This window comes from Halichoerus grypus, chromosome 9 (assembly GCF_964656455.1).
Source record: "Halichoerus grypus chromosome 9, mHalGry1.hap1.1, whole genome shotgun sequence".
Lineage (NCBI taxonomy): Eukaryota > Metazoa > Chordata > Mammalia > Carnivora > Phocidae > Halichoerus > Halichoerus grypus.
Window position 1 is genome coordinate 21,791,133 of NC_135720.1, and position 15,850 is coordinate 21,806,982.

General features: G+C 37.3%; 1 protein-coding gene across 9 annotated transcripts in view; it reads right to left on the reverse strand.

Moving 5' to 3' along the window:
• Nucleotides 1-15,850, reverse strand: part of PHACTR2 (phosphatase and actin regulator 2) — a 246,515-nt gene that overhangs the window by 107,515 nt on the left and 123,150 nt on the right. Inside the window, exon 1 of one of the 9 annotated variants that reach the window (XM_078054643.1) lies at nucleotides 4,036-4,115. The exons of the other annotated variants lie outside the window; for them this stretch is intronic. The gene's annotated coding sequence lies outside the window, so the exon portion shown is untranslated. Of the gene's footprint in view, nucleotides 1-4,035; nucleotides 4,116-15,850 lie in introns of those variants that run through there. 9 annotated transcript variants of the gene reach the window in all.

A 15,850-nucleotide genomic window follows, 5' to 3' on the forward strand; every position in this document is an offset into this window, starting at 1 on the left:
AACTACAACACATTGTGGAAAGAAATCAAAGATCTAAATAAATGAAGAGACATTCGTGTTCACAGATTGAAAGACTTCATATTGTTTCTGTTTTTAAGACTTCATATTGTTAAGAGAACAGTGTTATTCAACACAATCCCTATCAAAGTCCCAGCTTTTGGCTTTTTTGCAGAAATTGACAAGCCGACTGATTCATACAAAAATGCAAAGGGACTAGAATAGCAAAAAAGAATCTTGCAAAAGAAGCACAAAGTTAGGGCGCCTGGCTGGCTTGGCTGGTAGAGCACACAGCTCTCAGGTTGTGAGTTCGAGCCCCATGTCGGATGTAGAGATTACTTAAAAATAAAATCTTTAAAAAACAAAAATTTTAAAAAAAGAACAAAGTTAGACAACACACTCTTCTGTTTTAAAACTTACTACAAAGCTACAGTAATCTACACAGTGTGCCATATTAATAGACATATAGACTAATGGGACAGAAGTAAAGTGTTCAGAAATAAACCCTTACATATACTGTCAATTGATTTTTGACAAGGTGCCAAGACAATTCAAGAGGGAAAGAATCATCTTTTCAGTAAATCGTGCTGGACAGCTAGATACCACATGGAAAAGAATGAAATTGGAGCCCTACAACGCATCAGACATAAAAATTGACTTAAAATGTATCACAGACCTAAATGTAGGAGCTAAAATTATAAAACTCTTAGAAGAAAACTCAGGTGTAAATCTTCTTAACATTGGTTACACAATGGTTTCTTAGATATAACTCCAAAAATACAAAGCAAAAAAAAACCCCATAAACATGAAATAATCAAAATTTCAAAATTCTGAATTGCAAATCATTTCAAGAAAGTGAGGAGACAATCGAGAGAATGGGAGAAAGTATTTGTAAACCACATATCTGGTAATGATTTATCTCTCGTACATAAATAATTCTTTTATCTCAATAATAGAAAGTCAAATTATCCAATTAAAATTGGGCAAAGGATCTGAATAGACATTTTTCCAAAGAAAACATACAGAAGGACAACATTTACATGAAAAGACGCTCAATGTCATTAGTAATTAGGAAAATGCAAATCAAAACCACGATGAGATACAACTTCATATTTACTAGGATGGCTACAATCAAAAAGATCAATAACAAGTATTGGCAAGGATGTGGAGAAATTGAAACCTTCATACACTGCTGGAGGGAATGTAAAATGGTACAGTTGCTTTGGAAAACTGCTTGGCAGTTCCTTAAAACAGAACATAAACATAGAGTTACCATGTGACCCAGCATCTCCACTCCTAGAAATATACCAAAGAGAAATGAAAACATGTTCACAATAACTTGCACATAAAGTTCATAGCAGCACTAGTCATAGAACCAAAACAGTGAAATAATCCAAATGTCCACCGACTGATGGAAGGATAGATAAAATGTGGTATGTCCATACAGTAGAATGTTATTTGGCAATGAAAAGAAATGAAGTACTGATACATGCTACAACATGGATGACCCTTGGTAACATTACCCTACGTGAAAGAAGTCAGTCACAAAAGGGCACGTGATGTATGTTTCCATTCATACGAAATGTTCAGAAATAGCAAATCGACAGAGATAGAAAGTAGATTAGTGGTTCATTAGGACTGGGGCTGGGGGTTGAGTAGGCTGGGAAAACAGGCTGATGGTTACACAACACTGAATACACTAACAACAAATTGTACATTTTCAGGGGATGAATTTCATGGTATGTTAATTATATGTCAATAAAGTTGTTTTTAAAAAATAGAAATAATGGCTCTCACTGCATGTTTTCAGAAATAGTGATTAATGGTCTTCCTAAAACCTAGACAAACAGACACAGCCCTAAGCTGAAAGTTCAAGAGACTAAAATTAAGAGAGTGAAAAGCAAGCTGACTTGTGGCCTATAACAGTTATTTTACAAAAGCCCAAATCAAGTATCTTTTATGGTCAAGCATAACTTTTTGTTTAAATTACTTTTTGTAGGGGCGCCTGGGTGGCTCAGTCGTTAAGCGTCTGCCTTCGGTTCAGGTCATGGTCCCAGGAACCTGGGATAGAGCCCCGCATTGGGCTCCCTGCTCCGCGGGAAGCCTGCTTCTCCCTCTCCCACTCCCCCTGCTTGTGTTCCCTCTCTGGCTGTCTCTCTCTGTCAAATAACTAAATAAAATCTTAAAAAATAAATAAATAAATAACTTTTTGTATACATCAGCTGCACAATTTCTTGACATGATTAGTCATTTTATTGGAAATTATAGCAATCTGGGTATTTTTTGCTGTACTGGGTAAGAGCTAGGACAGTCATATTTTAAGACTCTACTCTGCTTCTTAGTGATCAGTTATGTAATATTCTTTGCTTTTCGTAAAGGCAAAATTCACTTTTCTAATATTAACCCTAACAATATTTTGCAGCAAAAGAACTAAATTCAGGGCAGTATTTTATACTTGTTGTATTCGAGTGATGATTTAATTCTGTTTTACCAGTGCAGAAATTTAAAATAATAACTCTCCCTTAATATGAAAGAAGTCACCCTGCTTTAAAGTAAGACAAAGGAAACTAAGCCTCATTTGCACAAGATAGTTTACTAAAGTTAAGATCCTAATCACCACACCCCCGCCCCCCCTCCCCCCCCCCCGCCCCAATCCCATCCCTAAAAGCCATATCAATATGGCTCTGATGTTCTGGAGCTTTGTACAACCTTGTCCTTAACAGGAAGGGAAGGTGTGATCTTTTTTTGGATTTTGACTTCTCTCCTTTGTAGAAGGTTCCTCCTTTGTGGACATTAACATAAGCCCCAGCAAAGCTTATGATTTTTCAGGGTGTGAAGCACTGCAGTATAAACAAACCCATGTGGGGGGGAAGTTGGAATGATAGAATGCTATCTAGTTGGGAGACATCCTGGAGCTGATTAAAAAAACCATCTCTGCCCTGTGACTTCCTTTCAGCAAGATCCTGTTAATGTTTACACAATTTTAAAAGTGTATCAGATATCTCAAGGGATAACGTAAAGGGCCCCTTTGAGGGTTTTTTTTTTTTTTTAAATGTTGATGGAAAAATATCAAAATAGGACTTTTTACATTTATTTCATTATCCAATCACAAGTAACGCCACCAAAAAGTTGTTTATCCCTACCCTGCTGGAGAAATGCCAGGCTTACCTTCCTTCCCTTTTTTAAAGAAAATGGAAAAAACAAACTTTTTAAACAGATCGTTGTAACTTAGAAACGTTACACACGATTCCATAAAACGAACTTTAGCCCTCGACAACTGAGTTTGTGAGGTACGTTTTCCCCAGCTTAACAGCTTACGTGCCTAACATAAAACAAATTATCTTTTGAAACGATCACGCTTTTTTAAAGTTACGAAGTATTCAGAGTTCTGCCAGGGTAAGAGAAAGCAACCAGCACTTCTACTCCGAAAACAAACCATAAATCAGTTGACAAGCTTGAAAGAATTCAGTTCTAGTCTGTTCGGAAGCCAAGCGTAAATACAGAAAAACCTGTTGGCACGTTTATCTTGCTCTCTAAGTTTCGCGTTTTAAAAACACCGCAATACGCAAATGGCGTTTCTCGTAACGTTCAGGCTCGGAAGAAATTCAGATAAACACCCAGGCGAGGCATCCCGCACGGAAAATGGAGCCTGTGCCTTTAAGGTAAAACCGGCTGGATCCCAAAACGCATTCCACTTCTCCACGACAAAGAGTTTGGGGGAGCGCTACCTCTCGGGTTTCTCCGAGGGACTTGGCGGGTTCGGGCAGAGCCCGACCTGCCGCGGAGCCCTCGGCCGTCCCAGCTGCCCTGAGCAAGCCCAGCGCCCGCGCGGCGGGGGCGCCCCGTGCGCCCCGGACTCACCGCTGCTGGGCTGCGGGGACAGCGTGGAGACCGAGGTCTGACCCATGTCTGGGGTCGCGGGGCCAGGTCTGGCGATCACGCGGCTCCTTTGGTCCTTCGATCATGGGTCTGCTCGCAGGCAGGTTTCCAAGCGCTCATTTCCCGGGCTGTGCGGAGCTGCCCGCCGGATTCCCTCACCTTCTCCCCGGCGCGGGTCTCCCAGCCCGGCCGGCCGCAGCCGGCGAGGCGGATCCTGCCCAGCGGATGCCTGTCATTCCTCTATGCAGATTAGCTGGGGTCAGGGGTCACGGGGGAGGAGGGAGGGGAGAGAGCGAAGGGGAGGGGAGGAGGGGAATGGGCGCAGGGGCACTAAGTAGTGGGAAGGGGAGAGGCCCGGCGGGTCCAGCGGCGCCTGCGGGGGCGGTAAGACCGGCACCCCCCTAGGGTAGTAGAGAGTTCAGGCGACTCCCGCTTAACTTAAAAGGTTCAATGTCAAATGATCCTTTAGGGCTGTAAGAAAAGGAATTAAAGTACTTAGTCACGGTACTTAATTTAACAAAATTTGTTCTTCAAAGTTGGTTTCTTCCTCACATTCTGTTGGCAGTACTGCAGGACTGTTAGAGGTCTGCTCTGTGTGGGGCTTTCCTCGTTTTAAAAAGTAGCTTCCTTTTAACAAACAAAAAAAATTAGGGGCCTCAGTTACGTTGAACAATAAATCTGAAAGATAGATCTATGTGTGAGATCAGCAAAGGACAGACTGCTCTCTACCACCTCAACTCCGGGAAGCGCACCTCTCCTATTTAAAAAGAATCACTGTGAAATCTCTGAAACCTTCTGGTAAGGTGTTTAAAATATACAAAAAGGTGAAAACAACAAAAACAAAGGGTAATTTGTTTTAGAAGCTAACATTCCCTAAAAGTTGAATTAAAACTTCCCATAAGTAAATCTCAACCCCAAATTTCTTAAAAATACGAATACAGATAAATACGCTTGTTATATACAATTGATGAGTAATCTATAGATTATATATATATATAGTGCATTATATATAGATTATATATAGATTATATAGTATATATTATATATAATCTATAGATTACTCATCAATTGCATATATGTATATATATGTGTGTGTATATATATATATGTGTATATATATCAATAGATAGTGCATGAGACTGGGTAGTGGTCACATAAATGTGTTCACTTGATGAAATTTCACTGTATGCCATGATTTGTGCATTTTTCTGAATGTATATATTTCATTAAAAAGTAACAAATTAACTGTAATATATTTAATTCATTTGCCACAGCTTTCGCTTTTCAGATTATCCTAGACATTCCACTCTAAACTATTAAAAAGCTAGATAATATATATAATAAAATAATAATCTAAGTTATTTAATACCTTAAGCATGAAAATCTTTTTTTTCTGAAGTTTGTATTATTAAGATCACACACAGCCTTGCTTTATTTTTTGAAAGACATTTACTTGTCTGTTTCATCATAATGATGTAAGTTGCCCTATTTTGTTCACACCCAAAGAGTCCACCCTCTATTGTGGAGAATTTTTTCCCCTAGAATACTGTGATCAATTATCTACTTCCCTTTGCCTAATTCATTCTTAAGACACTTGATTTTTTTTTAATGAAATTGAGGATTAACCAAGATGTGAGTTCTAATTAGGGCAATGAAATCAATCAACTAGATTTCTTTATAAAGTACAAAACTTGTATTTTGGGAACACAGCCCACCTGGGGGACTCATCAGTGAGAGTGAACAATTATAATGGCTCTTCCATTTCTTTACTTTAGTAAGTTTGCCTTAAAACAATAACAAAAAAAATTCAAGTTAACTGTTTTCTCAACCTAAATTGAGAGGAGGAAACTTCACAGTCTTCCTTCCATTGATTGAGCCTAATTAATAAGGGAGGTCATTGATCATAAGAAATACACAGTAAATTTTGCGCATTAAAAAAATGTAAATGGAGGGGCTCCAGGTGGCTCAGTGCTTTAAGCATCCGCCTCTTGGTTTCTGCTCAGGTCATGATCTCAGGGTGGTGAGATTGAGCCCTGGTTGGGCTCCTCACTCAGGCGGGAATCGGCTTCAGATTCTCTCTCCCTCTACCTCTACCCCACCCGCTCATGCTCTCTCTCTTTCTCTCTCTCAAATAAATAAATAAATAAATCTTTAAAAATTAGGTAAATGTAATGACTTTTTTAAATTGACAAAGGCTAAATCTGAGGCTATTTTTGCTATCATTACTTCTTTTCCTTGAGAAACAATAGTGTGTTTCTTTTTTATTTCTTCTACAAATTCTTATTTCAAACATCAAAGGGGTACTCTATAGTTCTCTTCTTTCAGGATTTGCTAGATCCATCTATGTTTACCTTATTCAAAACCTTTCAGGATTTGCTAGTTAATATAATCTTAGCCTCATCAGAGATTCCTATAATCCCCCGATCAGGTTACACACTTTTCTCTGAAACTTTTCCAGTTCCATTACATTATCCTTGAAACATGTCAACCACAACTGCAATAAGTGTGCCTCAAGGTTTCTTTATAAGGGTGGGACAGTTATTCTATTTTGCTGCCTTTTTATCAAGGCTAACGAATTATACTAATGAACACAGAAAAAGTCTACAGAAATCCCTAAATTCCATTTATAGGTCATCACGTCAGAATTTATCATCTAACAAGAGTATTTTAAGATAATTTCCAAAATTGCCTTTTTCTTGCCTTATTAGAGATAATCAATTATTCAGCCAATTTACAGTCTTACTAAGAGCTCTAGATGTTAATCCTACAGTTTATAGTTTAACTATGGGAACATTTAATGTCATCGGAAAAATATGGACATTTCTCTGTGTATTACCTCTTTCCAGGGAGTTTATAAAAATGCTAAATAAGATTAGTGCCAATATCTAACTCTGAGGAAGCCATCTATTTATAATTCTTCAGCATTTATCCCATTGGTCCTGCTCTTTGGTCTGTATTTCTAAACCAAATTCTTATCCAGTGATATCCTGATAAATACTCAACACTCGGGTTTGTCTGGAGGTGGGGGACAAGATTGATTTGTGACTTGTAAGTAGTATTTGCCGATTTCCTTAATGTAAATACTCCTACAATGGCCAATTCAACAAGCAGTTGACTGACTTGCAAAATTTATGTCAATTGGTTTGCAAAATTCCTGGAAATTTACCAACTGGCTTGTATGAGCTGTCTTCAGCGTACCACTACTTTCATCCTTTGTGATATGCTGTCATTAGGTCATACCATGACTGAAACTGAGCAATAGTCTATGTTAAGGTCTCCTAAAAATATAGAATGATGACATCTACTGATTTCTCCACCCTACAGTCTAAATATCTTTCAATCCCTGAAAGATTTATTCGTTTACCTCCAGAAAGAAGTTAAAGTGAGTGGATTAGTTAGGCAGAATTTCCCCTTCCTGAATCTGGTTTGCCTTTTGACAAAAAGGTTGTATGTACACATTGAGGTTTTCAAGCATTTTACCTTATCACACAGATTTCACTGGTCTGTCTGATTTGGAGTTATGAAGCTCTCCTACCTGGGGTACCCAAAGTTACACATGCACCCCTGATGGATGGAAATCACTAGATCTGCTAGATAAAAGTGAAAAGCATAAATAAACCTAAACTTTAGCCATCTATTTGTGGAAAAGTCTCTACCTACTAGGTCCAAGTCCAAATTGTAGACACATTATTTGGTGGCTAGAGAAGATGCTGTATAATTAGAACAGTCATCACTACCAAATCCTATCCTTTAGGTGACTGCCAGTCTTTTCTAGGCGGCCAAATCTAAGCTGGGAGTGGGAGAAAGAGTGAGATCTTTCTCCCTCAGAGCACAAATGCCATGAATACACATCCTGGGGGTCTGCTCTGCCCAGATGCTACAAGATCCATTTTGAGACACCAGCAGTTGGGTGGGAGAGGAGGCTTAGGCAGACTCCCAGCAGATGAGATGTTGGTCAGAAGAGTGGTGGTCCAGAAAGCAAAGTGGCTGGTGGTGGCCATGTATAAGTAGACAAGGATTCTCTTAATTGCCGCTCTTATTCCTGGACTTGGCCATGAAAATTCGGCGAATTACAGACATTTCCCTGAGTCAGGGGAATTACAGTCAAAGAAAAACCCTTTCCTACTGGGAAGGAAATGAAATTTAGTGATTAAAACTGAGTAATTTCCCAAATAGGATTTTTTTCCTCAATGTATTAGTTTGTTTTCTAGATACAATGGTCAGAAGTAACAACTAAAATTCACAGGTAATCTAAGACCACTATGTTAGCCAATTATTTTCTTTCTATTACCATTGTCAGATTTATTAAAAAGCAGAAAACTGTCTTTTCTTCCTTCCGCTGATGGAGGTGCTAGAGGGCAGTTTTTATTTTTTTAGTATATGTGCTGCTGAAGCGAGCACGCTAGAAGGCAATTTTTAAAGTTAGAAGACTATTTTAACACAAGGGGTTCTAATAATCAGGTAAAAGAATACATAACTCAGAAACTAAAAACTAATATGCAAACATTTTTAAGTATTAAGGTACTTTTTCTAGTAGAATGTGTGCTGGGTTTTTAAAACTTTGTATTACTCCAAAATTTGGCTACATTTTGTGAAAGGAAGCTTACTAAGAAAAATATAATTACTAAAATGCAAATTAAAATTTTACTGGATCTTATAATTTCAGTTGAAATTCTGTATACATAACTAGCGTTTACTTTTTTGAATGTTATTCTATAGCATTGCAACCAAATGCTTCCTATGCCTTTTATTTGGACAATTCTGAGATATTTTAGTTTTAACATGAAAATATAAACAGACAAAGGAGAATTTTGGTTAAGAAAAGAATTATAACTTTGGGCATTCTAGTCATATTAAGCATCAGTAGGAGAGAAAAACACATTCCACAAGTATTAGAACAGGAAACAAACCTGTAAAACAGGCTTTTCTTTCCTATTGTTCTCATATTTTTATATGATTTATTTCCTGAGTTTTCCTTCTACTGCTTGCTCAAGCTAGGATTATCAAAATACTTTGCCCCTGCCTTGCCCTTAGTGAGTCTCCACAGAGGGCGTGGTGTATCTCACGTGTGCTTACTTAGTGATTGAGTTGGACAGTTGGAAGATTTATCCTGGAAAATAAAGACCTTATGGGTGGTGCTGCAATTTCCTTTCCCCCATATTTTCCCCGCCCCAGGAGAAATAGTGTGTAATTTGCTGCACTTCATTCCACAGGAAAGATAAACTACTCATCCACAGTGTCTAAGACTCTGACAGCTGCTGTAAAATTAATAATCTTTAATTACTGATCAAAATCTATAGAGACCAAGCCTTAAAGACATCTTTAATAATTACTGCCCAATTTACAGAAAACAATTGCTTAAAGTAAGGTCCAAATCATTGGTGTGGTTTTTTTTTTTAAAGATTTTATTTATTTATCTGAGAGACAGAGAGAAAGAAAGAGAGAGCAGGTGCGAGCACAAGCTGGGGGGGGGGAGTGCAGAGAGATGTAGAAGCAGATTCCCCACTGAGCAGGGAGCATGATGTGGGGCTTGATCCCAGGACCCTGAGATCATGACCTGAGCCAAAGGCAGACGCTTAACCAACTGAGCCACCCAAGCGCCCCCAAATCATCGTTTTATTAACCATCACATCCATCCCTAGGACCTACCAAAATGTCTGGCACACAGAGGGCATTCGATACATATGTGATGAACAAAAGAATAAGCATTTACATTACCTCTGTAATTACAGCAACTTGAAGTATGGATTAAAAAAATCATCTAGAACTATATGTATGCTTTTGATAATAGTATACAGACTCCACAGCAAAATAATATCAAGTCTGTCAATGACTGTAAATTTGCTTTTATATGCCATGCTATGAATAATCGTCTATTCGTTCAATTACATTGACTGAGCACCTCCCATCAGCCCAGCACCTATAGCACATGGGACGTAAATGAGGTACAGACCCTACCCCGGCGAGAGTTCATATATATATAGTGAAGGGTGGGTATTGTGGCTTACACGTAAATGATTATAAAAGTGAGTACTATGATAGAGATTTGTTCCACCAAGAGTTAAGGATGAACAATGGGCTGCTACAGAGGAGGCTCTGAGCTTTATTAATTGCCAAATCTGCATCTTTCCAGCACAGAGTCAGCAATTCATTCTGAAGATGCCTCCAGATTATGACATACTTCCTAAATCAAAGAAAGATTAAATTTTGATAATGTGTGGATCATCTAAACTGCATTTGTTTATTTATTGCTTACAGCTTTTTGAGGAATAATTTACAAACCCTAAAATCTATTCATTTTATATAAACAGTTCAATGAGTTTTGGTAAACAAGAGTGTAATCACCACCACAATAGCGTTTTCAAAAACTTTGAGAGCCCTCAAGAGTTCTTTCATGTCCTGCAGTTAATCCCCATCCCACCCCCTGGCACTGGGCAGCTACTCACCTCCTTTCCATCCCTGTTGTTTTGACTTTTCTAAAACTTCATATAAATGGGATAATACCATATGCAGTTTTTTTATATCTGTCTTCTTTCACTTAATGTTTTTGATATTCATCCATATTATATGTATCAGTATTCTGTTCCTTTTTGTTGAGTAGTGTTCCATTGTATGGCTATAGCAAAATTTGTTTAACCATTTACCAATTACTTGACCTTTGGGTTGTAACTTTATCTCATTGTATTCCTGTGCTGTAAAAATACATAAGATCTAATATTGGATTATATTTATTATATTTATTATATTATATTATATTATATGTGATAGTTCTGTATAAATAAGAATTATTTATTGGTTCATTATTTACCCAGCAAATATTTATTATGCTTCTTCTTTGTATCAGGGCCTGTTCTAAGTATTTTATATATAGAATTAAACACAAAGTAAAAATACCTGCACTCAGAACTTATATTTTAGTGAAAGGACAGAAAATTAGCAATGAACACAATAAGTCAGTAAATTTTATAACAATTTAGAAGATGAAAAGTGATATGAAATAGAGAAGAGTAGGAGATTGGATTAGCATGGGATGGTTGTGGTAGTTCTCACTGAGAAGGTGTTATTTGAGCACAGACCCAAAGGAGGTGATGGAGTTAGCCACCTGGCTATCTGAAGGAAAAGCATTCCAAGCAGAAAGGCCAGTTAATACAAAGATAAGAGTATGCTGTATGTTCAAGCAGTATATTGGAGTACTAAAGGAAGGGTGGATGAGAAAGTGATTATAAGCCTTGTAAGACCTTGTAGTTGACCGTGGACTTTGGCTTTTGCTATAAATGAGATGGGGAACCAGTGACAGTTTTGACCAAAAAAAAAAAAAAAAAAGAAAGAAAGAAAAAAGACAGGATCCGACATATTTTAAGATCACTATGGCTTCTGAGTAGAGGACAGGGGAGACTAGGCTGGAAGCAGAGAAAACAGGAGAGATACTACAGGAATAATCCAGGCAGGAAATGATCTCGACTTAGACCTGTTTGGCAGCAGTGGGAATGGTGAAATGTACCTGGATTCTGGATCCATTTTAAGGTAGAACCAAATTTCTTCATGGGTCGAATGTGGGGCATGAGAGAATAGAGATGAAGCAAGGATGACTTCAAGTATGAGCAACTGGGGAAGGACCAAATTGCCATGAATCCAAATGGAACAACAGTGAGTAGAGTGGGTTTAGAGTGGAAAATTATAGGTCCAATTTTGAGATGTTCAGTAGACATCCAAGGGGAGAATTAAAACAATGCTAGGTGTCACCAAGGAAAAAAAATCTAGACACATCCTAGTAAAATCAAGTATTAAGAATACAGAGAAAATCAAAAAAGTAGTAAGTAGACAAGACAGATGCCACATTAAGGAATCCCAATAAATTGAAGAAGACAACAGAGTTATATTTTCTTGATGTTACAGAGAAATAACTGTCCACTTAGAATTCCATACCCAGATAAACAATCACTAAGTCAAATAATCACTCACTAAAAGTGGTTGATCACTAAAGGTACTTCTACACATATTCCTTAACAAGAAAGAAAATGAGCCCAGATTAAGGGTAAGATGCAAAAAACAATGGTGGGTACAGAAATTGATAAAATTATGGTGGACTTAATAAAATATTGGGTATGCAAAATGGAGCGGTAGTCAGTAAATTTTTAATATATGTTAAGGTCCTGATTTTGACCAGAAAGAGGACGGACAAATTGAATAGTTTTTGATTTTGTTAGAAAAAGTTATTGTTCCAAGTAATAAGAAAAATACAATAATAAGCTTCCAAGTCAGTAAATAAAAGAAAGGGAAAATAGAAGTTTCACTAACCCAAATAATGAGATAGTAAAATGAAAGAAAAAAAAATTGAAAAAGAGCATGCTAAAAAAGATGATGCAAATTAAGATGGTCAAGGCAAGTCCAAATCAGTAATCCCAATAAATATGAAAGGAATGTCTTTATCTAATGACAGACACTAAAAGACTGGAGGAAGCAGAAATATTATATATCTTTCTCTCTCTGCCAACTTTAGGATATACATCCCAAACAGCAAAAGCTGAAAATAAAAACATGAAAAATACATACCAAGCAAATGCTTACCAAAGGAAAACTGGTATATCAATATTAATAATTGGGGTGCCTGGGTGGCTCAGTCAGTTCAGCATCTGACTCTTGATTTCAGCATCATGATCTCAGGGTCCTGGGATTGAGCCTGTGTTGGGCTCTGCACTCAGCGGGGAGTCTGCTTGAGGATTCTCTCTCTCCCTCTTCTTTTGCCCCTCCCCCCATGCTCGCTCTATCTCTCTCTAAAATAAAATAAATAAATCTTTAAAAAAAATAGATGAATTAAAATTCAAGTCAAAATAATAAATAGAATAGAGGGATCTATTACAAAGGATAAAAAGAGTAACAAGAAGATACACATACAAATTAAGGGGTACACCCCTACCGTCAGAACCTTGAAATATTAAAAGCAAAAACTAGCAGAATTGCAAGGATAAATTGACAAACCCACAATAATATGGAGAGATTTTAACATATCATCAAAAAGTAATAAGATCAAGCAGGCAAAATACTTTTAAGGATAGGGATTTGAACAATCCAATTGACAAGCTTGAAGTAGATGTATGTAGAGCCCTGTACTCAAATGGCAACTATACACTGAGTTAATACTGGATCATATGCAAAATCCCAATAAATTTTAAAGACTTCATATTAAACAATCCACAATCTCTGACCATAATTAAATGTATTGATTTCTTAGAAATACATTTCTTAGAATCTTAAAAACAGGAACAAAAATGTCTCCCATATATTTTTGGAAATTAAAAAAAATGTACTCCTAAGAAACACAAGGAAGTCAAATTGTAACTTATAAAATGTTTAGAACGAAAAACAATGAAAGTATCACAGAACATGTGAGTTGATGTTAATGTGGTAATTAGAGGTATATTTAAAACCCTGACTGCCTTTATTTTAAAGGAAGGAAGGAAGGAAGCTAAGGAAGGAAGGAAGGAGGGAGGGAGGGAGGGAGGGAAGGAGGGAGGGAGGGAGGCAGGCAGGTGGCTTTAGGGATAAACTCACACATTAAATTAGTTAAGTATTAAACTGAAGAGGGTGAAAAAGAAAAGAAAAAAGAAGGAAAGAACAGAGAAGAAGGGGAATTAAAAAGGGGGGCACAAACAAAAGAACTAAAAATCAAGAGAGGTGATTCATTGCTTTGGTATATTCAGTACCATCATTCATCCATGTGAAAAGCAGGGGCTGACTCAATGAGAGAATGCTCTACACTTTTGAATGGAAAAAGTAACTGGAATGTAGGTGAAGACAATTCAAGATGAAAAACAGAACTACCTGGAAGTTAGAAGAGTTGAAACATCACTAGTAGAAAGGCAAATTTACTTTTTTTTGAGAGAGAGAGTGCAAGTGCACATGCAAGGGGTGGGGGTGGCAAAGAGAGAGGAAGAGAGAGAATCCTAAGTAGACTCCAGGGAGGAGGAGGAGGGAGAGGAGGGGGGAAAGGGAGGGGAAGGAGGAAGCGGAGGGGTAGGAAGGGGAGGAGGAGGAGGATGAGTGGCTCCATCCCAGGACCCTGAGATCATGACCTGAGCAGAAGCCAAGAGTCAGATGCTTAACCAACTGAGCCACCCAGGTGCCCCATAGAGAAGTGAATTTAAAACGTACTGTTTTACATTCAGGGAGAAAAATACAGATTCATTTTTAGTGTTATTTAAACCATTTCCATTATTAAAGAGCTCAGCATCCTAGAATTAAAAATGGATGAAGAACTCCTATCTACGGCTTATTTTTGTTTCCTTTAAAGTAAATATCTCTCTGTAATATTTTTTATTTGTAGTACAATGGTATCTTTAAAACTCCAAATAGCATCTTAAGGGAATCACAAACAAAATAAATAGTTTCTCATATTTAACAGGCTTAACTTCAACTGTTCTTTACTTTCATGCTTCTGGTATTTTATTTTATTATTTTATTTTTTGATAAAGATTTATTTATTTATTTTAGAAAAAAAGAGAGTGCAGGAGCAGGGGGAAGGGCAGAAAGAGAAGGAGAGAGGAAGCAGACTCCCCACTGAACAGGGAGTCCCATGCAAGCTAGATCCCACGACCCTGAGATCAAGACCTGAGCAAGGGTCAGACACTTACCCAACTGAGCCATGCAGACATCCTACTTCTGGTATTTTAAAACAGAAAAAACACCCTACAAGGTTGGTTCCTAAAAACATATTTAATTTTATTAGAACTTAAATCTAAGAAATGCCTCCAAGTAACACAACCCTCTAGGGAAAAGTTGTACATAGTGAAGAGGCTTTATAATATAAAATGGATTTCAGTAACTGCAAATTACTTCTCAATTAAGGAAAGTTGACACATTCTCCAAACAGGTGACGGAGATGGAAGCTGAGAAGTGGGGGGGTGAGGGGGTTGGGGGGTGTGAGGCACCCTGCAGGTGTTCAGACTTAATCTTTCATCAAAACAAGATTTATTCAGGGAGAAATCATATAATCACACAATTAATAAGTAGACATACAAAATGGGCTTGGAATATTGCCATTTTAAATCTACACACCCCTCTCCCAAGCAATGACGCTTTTTCATTGAAGCATTTTCATTCCCCAACTTCTTATGAGAATGCACAAGGGAAATTTCTACAGGGGAGAGGAGAGCCCAATATACAAGATAGAAGCAAATTTTACCTGAAAGTTTTACTGTTACACTTTAAAAGACATGTAGCAGGAGAAAATGCTGTGAATTTTGCTTTGCTGGGAAGTATTCCAAAACCCATATGAAGCCCCCAAGATTTCACTATTTTTTCGGATTATTTGATTTCTTCTTCAGAGGTGTGTATATACAGTATTATTTTGTGAGCCAATGAGACATACTACGATATATTTCTTTGAACCAATGATGAATATAATATTCAGCTACATTTAGTCAACATTACTATACATTTCCCATTTTCCTCTGTGACTTTAGGGTGATAATTCTTGCTTTGTTTCCAAGTTAAATATTACCCTATTTCATCTAGACTTTTTCATTTTTATGCAAAAGCACCATGAATATTGAGTTGTATCCCATTATTTATGGCAATATAGAAATATCTGGTACCATCTGCAGAATGAGACTTTCTTTTCATAGCCTGACAACACTGCAGTTACTAAAAATTCATTGCTTCTTTTCATCCCATATTCTATCTAGGTTTACTGAAAGCCTTGATTCTCAAATCTCTGTGTGTCTCCCCCTTTTATTACTATCTAGAGGACTCATCCTCCTTTGCGTTTTATTTTCTATGTCGACATGGGTTGATTGATTCTTGAAATCTGGCCTCCAGTTCTCCTATATTTTATGTTCTAGGAGGTATGTTGGCTTAGATGTTAAATCCTCTGGGACCTTAATCTATATATATATATATATATATATATTTTTTTTTTTTTTTTCCCCCATGTAAACCTTTTGTTTTAATAAATAAGACCGATTCATGGCTTAGG